Raw genomic sequence first — 6,040 nt, forward strand, 5'->3', positions numbered from 1 at the left:
ACAATTCCCCGACGCCCTGACGTCTATTTTGTATAGGTCAGGCAGCCGCCACCAGGCTAAAAAAAATAAACGTGACAGCTCTTTTTCAAAGCACAGCTTCATTTGCGGCTTGGCTTTATCGTTAAAAACGTTTAATGTTCCGATCAAATACAAAAAAAATCACTTGCTTTATATATCATACAGTTTGATAATTCTGTAAGTAAACGTTGACCAATGTTGAGCTGGAATCTTTAAAGTTAGGGACCCAAACAGCCGAAAGAGATACCACGCCGAGCTTTGGAATACACGTATTCCGGTAACCATCGTCAGATTCACAAAGTAGTACATGGCGCAGCAAAGCTCGCCCCTCGTACGGTCCAAGTATACTTGATGCACAAAATCGTCATTTGAATTTTAGGGGGAAGTAATCAATATTAATTTTCAACTCGTTTTTTTTTAATAGGTATGGCAGGTAAATAAAACCTACATGTGTTTAATACCCGAAAATACCCGGGCGCTATTGAGAGTGTCGACGAAATGCATTTGGCAAACTTCGGACTTTTTTGGAAACGGGGGCATTCCTTCCGTTTTGATCACGGGCCGTGGCGGCTACCTGTCCTAAGATTCATCTGAATTAGTGAGAATATGTCTGTCTGAGAACCAGACACCCCCCCCCCCTTCCCCCAGATTTGACAAAACGGTAACTACCATCTCGGTGTTTGCGACCAACGTTGTATGAATAATGAATGCACGTACACGTACAATCACGTAGGCCCCAAGGGCGGATCCAGAACACAATTTGGGGGGGGGGGGCAAAAAATTTTTTGGTCCCCCCAAAAAGTGCGTCAAAAAAATTACGGCGTGGGGTTCGGGGCCCGCTTGAGGGCCCCGAAAATTTTTTGGAATCTAGATGCTCTGTGGTGCGATCTGAGGCAATTTCTGACCACTTTAACCAATGTTTTTTTTTAAGGAAAAGATGGTGGTGTACTCATTGCCTGCCTTTATTGCGATGTCAAAAAGTGGGTCAAAAAAATTACGGCGTGGGGTTCGGGGCCCGCTTAAGGGCCCCGAAAATTTTTTGGATTCTAGATGTTCTGTTGTGCGATCCGAGGCAATTTCTGACCACTTTAACCAATGTTTTTTTGTTTGAGGAAAAGATGGTGGTGTACTCATTGCCTGCCGTTATTGCGATGTCACATAAAAAAAAAATTGATTTCGTTTTGGGGGGGGGGGGGGGGCCATGGCCCCCTTTGGCCCCCCCTGGATCCGCCCTTGGTAGGCCCACATTGTATTCTCAGTCAAAAGTGTATTTTTGTGAATGAAATAGCAGAGCCATGTCCGTAGGACGCGTGGAACCGGGTCATGTCCTTGAATTGGTGAATACATTGTGTGCAATCCACAACAGTGTTGCGAGATTTTGAATGGCGACTTTCGATATTAGAATCATGAATCGTTACCTTTCAAGATGACATTTTGGGAATGCTCTCGAGCTAGATAATGCTCATATTGATGCTTTTTGTTTGATTCACATATATTATGAGTACATGTAATAGTCATTTATACTGGGATATTCATAAACCCTCACAGTATTTTAGTGAATGATGAAAATTCATCTTGTCTGTTGACTGCGGGGATGGTGCTGGGGTGGACTTTTGAAATAAAATCGGCAAATAGGATGGAGTTAGATCCATCAGATTCATTCCATGACTCTTCAGCACTGAAAATGTCAAAGACACATGCAGAAAGCGAGCGTTCAGTAACCCGACTAATGTAGCATTTGAATTGATTTCAATAGACAAGGAGTTACATTCTCAAGCATGTTTACTGACAACTGTAGAAGGCTATGTGAACGATTTATAAATAAAGAAAGCTACAAGGAATTATATTAATTTTCAATAAATTAAATTAATTCAAATTTGGGAGTTGATCAGTGCAAACAAAAGAATGACACTATACATCACGTTATGCAGTGGGATATTTCAGCATTAGTTTTATTTTTTAATTCAATACTAAAACTCATACTACGGTGTTACCACCTTGTAAGAGGAATGAAACAAAAGTTTACCTAATGTTGAATGAATCATTACATGTTATTGCTGGTGTTTACACGCTGCCTAAACTTATAAGTACACAAATGGAGAACTTCAAATTACACGTAGATATTTTCTCAAGCTTTTGTTCAATTTCATTGTATTTTGGCTTGACGATTCAACCGTAAAATGTTTTCCTCAAAAACAATTAAGGCTCTTGAATCTTTTTTAAAAAAAATCAAGGCAGCCGTCGGGTTATGCAATCGGACCTTGTGCTATACATGTTTTCGCTCAAAAGATGTCCAATGGGCTCCTTCATAATCAACATTTCTTTTCAATTTGTTGTCATTTCTGTGATAAATGATGTGTATATATACATTAAACAAGGACCCCGAAGCTGAGGATAATAGTTTCCGAGTTTCTTAAAACTCTTTTTGTAGTTTACTGAGAAACCCGGTTCTTTTTATTGGGAAAAGAAAAAATATTTTTTGGCCCGTTTCGTTTGTGTAAAAAGAAAGCGAAGACTTTTCCCCCATGTGTTGCAATTAGAGCCTCCAAAGGGAACAGAAACTTCTCATTTTTTTTAATGGGCCGGGTGAAGACAGGTGGTAGAATGCTCCTCCATGTAAGTGTGGTTCGTTCCTGTGATGTCTTTGTAGTTGGTTATGCCACTGCTGGGAGGTGGTAGGTTCTGTGATCTCTAACTGGGTCCAGGGAATGATGGATAACCTGAAAGAATTAAAACAAGCATATTAAACCAATTGAGGCGTTTAAAAACGCATTTCAGTGAATGATAAAGGTTTACATCCAACGAAACAACACACACAGCATACCCCACGGTACAGAATGAGAACGCATTCATGTTGCACTTTATACTGCTTATAACAGTGCTGATGTGTCATGTGATGGTCATGTTGGAAGTGGCAGTTTAGGAGCTTACAAAGACCATCTCACCTTCGAAGTTTGGCCTAACCATAGACATAGATGTATGCAGATGTGGATGCTGTCTTTCCGTTGATGTCTCTGATGGTAACGGTGTACTTGTTCCCATGGTGTTTGGCAGCCGCTTTACCGATTTCCATCCACGTAGACCCTGATTTCGAAAAGTTATTTCCCTCCGTCACTTTCGCCCCTTCCCTCCAAGTGATACGAACGTTAGTGTTGGCGTCATATTCACAACGTAGATTAACGTGGTCGCCTTTGTTAACCTGAAGATCGTGTAGAATAGTCACAACCGGATCTGAAGATTAAAAGATAACATTGTCTAACTTTGCTTCTAAGAATATTACCGTCACCATCGAGTTGCATATCGATATTGATTTGAAAATCATCGCGGACAGATGACTCGCCTACGCCCCATCTGAATTTCCCTCCCAAAAGTCAAACTCAAAACATAGATCATACAGCTTGGCAGATCAGTAGGACATTACACATATTTGTTCTTCAGTAAACAAATGATCCTAAACTCCAACACTGGACCGTTGGGGCGGATTGAAAATTAAAATACATGCATGGACTCTTAATCCCCAGACAACAATTTGATGTGTGGACTGACCTGTTTCCCATGTTTCCTTTAGTTTTCCTATGGTTGTCCTAGCACCGGCAAAATACTTTTCCGTTGTCTCAGAAGTCATGACTTAAGTTGTCAATCCCTTCCGATGATCCCAATCTAAGTTTCGTACTGGTTTTTTAGTGTGATTCGTCGTGATAGTAATGCCACACTGCTCTCGCTTGTCTGACGAGTGCGGGATGAGAGGTAGCGCAATTACGGCCGTATTTGTTATAAAACATTACTAGGCGGGGTTGGTGTGATCAGTGCATTGCAATCCATGCACCGCACCGAGACATGTACCTCCTGGTGTTGCATATTCATGGCGTAGTGATATCAACCGAGTCATTAACCTGTGTGAGTGTTATCCCTCATTTTGCTTTTGACGTGGTCAAAGTTTCGCCGCTTTATAGCCATGCTTTGCTACACTCTACAAAACACTTCAATACATGTATTGCAAATATTGCTTGTAAAGTCAATAGCCTGTACGAGAGCAAGGGTTTTAAGCAAGTGATACCGTTGCGATCGATCACGGTACATGTGTCGAACTTAATAGCTGTGTCACAACTCGCAACTCGCCCTTCACCTTCAAATAGAAAAGTGTCCTCGTTTTTGTAGTACATGTAATTATGAGGTTTGAGAAAGATATTGACTGGATCTGAACTGCGATTATCTTAACGCAAATAAAGTTGAAAATACCATCTGTCTTGCACTATCTGGTGAATAGCCTTATTGAACTCACACCATTAGGCCCTATGTATTACACATGAATGGTGTTAAGGTTTTAAAAGAATTAGATTGACACATAAACATATTAAAATGGGATCAAAGTGAATTCTTTCTGTTGCCTAACCCGGCTTTTATTTTCCATTTAAACGATAATTTGTTCGATACTAACCTTAAACATTACGATAAATAATTGTTGTAACAAGGTGAATAAATTAACAAGTACACTTTTTTTCTCGTTAACTTTGGCTACGCTTAATTTCATAACAAATATTAAAGACAAGATATTGTACTGAAATCGGTTTAGGGTGTCGTTCTTGATAAGTTATTTTTCCAGGGAGAAGCCAATACAAAGTCTTCCATTTTCAGGACTAAATGTACAATTAATATGGAATTTGGAGTTTCCATGCGAATTAAATACTTTGTTTGAAAACTTCAATTCTGTCAATGATTTTGGAAATGACAAATGTTGGCTTGTAAGCAAACCGTGCAACACAGTTCTCATTAGATTTCTCTTTCTATGAAATGAAGTTTATCTTCTTATGTAACGTCTTCATAATGCAAAATTATTAATGATGAAGAATTGTTAAAGTGAACATGTAATAGGATTTGTATGACTTAAATACATTTAAAACAGCTTTTTGCCATGTAACTATGACTTTCCACCCCCTTTGTAGCAGTAAAAGGGAGAAATGTCAACATTTTAGTTTTTATGCTAATGAAAATGTCCATATTCATGAGCCAAAGTGTGATGTCATTCAAGGCAGAACAGTAGTGTCTCCATAACTTTGTGTACAAATAACATCAAACTTTTCTTCATTTTCTTGGAGTAAGTTCCACTTTATACTAGTTATCATGTTAAACAGCTTTTTGGACAATAATAGTGGCCAATATTTCTAATTTTGCAGGACTGATTTTTTACAGTTCATATGCACTTTTGACAAGGAGCGCCTTGTGTGACAAAAGCAAAGTAGCGCCCTCTTACATGTATTGATGAAAGGAGTTGCTGATACGTGTGATTGAAAAATAACCACTTTCTTGTCTCTTCAATGAAAACAAGTATTAAGACCTTGTGTGTATTGTTGCAATACAGTAATGTGCATAAAAAAAGATGAGCTGAGTTTTCAACTGCATGTTTCCTTCAAATTATAGTCTACGTTGCTGTGTTTGATAAAGACCCTATATGTGTCTAGTATGGATTTGTAAAAATTGGCACAGAACATTATGCAAAGTCCAATGATCCTATTTGAGATGTCACAGTTCGCTTTAGATGATGTGGTCATAAACCAGTGGTCGAATGAAGGTCCATGAAGCGGTTCTCGAAAGACGACAGACGTGCCATGATGGATGATTCAGCCTATAGCACCAAAAAGAAAAGAAAAGAAAAACACACGTTTGCAAAGTGATAACAACGATCTATAAATTATTTAACAGTTTTCCCCTTTGCTTTGGCGCATTTCAAACCAAGATTTTCGACCTACTGACTTCAAGTTGCTTTTAACCGTGGTGGTTTGACAGGTACATTTCATTTGTGCAAAGGTCTAAAATAATGAGACATGTACAATATTAAGTATACATTGTACATGAATGTAAACATGTTTACTTGGACAATTGCAAAGGTATCTGGTCATAGAAAACGTTTGGAATTTGTGACGACTGGCTCACCTGCTTCCCCCAGTTCAGCAGAGTTTGGCTAGTAGTACTGCACATGAACCTGGGTAGATGCTGTCTCCATGCGTCCTTTGGAGTCTGTTAC

The 6,040-nt window shown here is 39.2% G+C and overlaps 1 long non-coding RNA gene across 1 annotated transcript; it reads right to left on the reverse strand.

The window, feature by feature from the left end:
- Positions 1 to 2,114: 2,114 nt before the first annotated feature.
- On the reverse strand, positions 2,115 to 3,784 carry LOC119723360. The gene is made up of 3 exons (XR_005270540.1): positions 3,565 to 3,784; positions 2,964 to 3,249; positions 2,115 to 2,738 (listed from the first exon to the last, which is right to left on the reverse strand). It is a non-coding gene; the product is annotated as an uncharacterized LOC119723360 (long non-coding RNA).
- Positions 3,785 to 6,040: the final 2,256 nt, after the last annotated feature.

Source organism: Patiria miniata, unplaced genomic scaffold (assembly GCF_015706575.1).
Source record: "Patiria miniata isolate m_02_andy unplaced genomic scaffold, ASM1570657v1 HiC_scaffold_17, whole genome shotgun sequence".
Taxonomy (NCBI): domain Eukaryota; kingdom Metazoa; phylum Echinodermata; class Asteroidea; order Valvatida; family Asterinidae; genus Patiria; species Patiria miniata.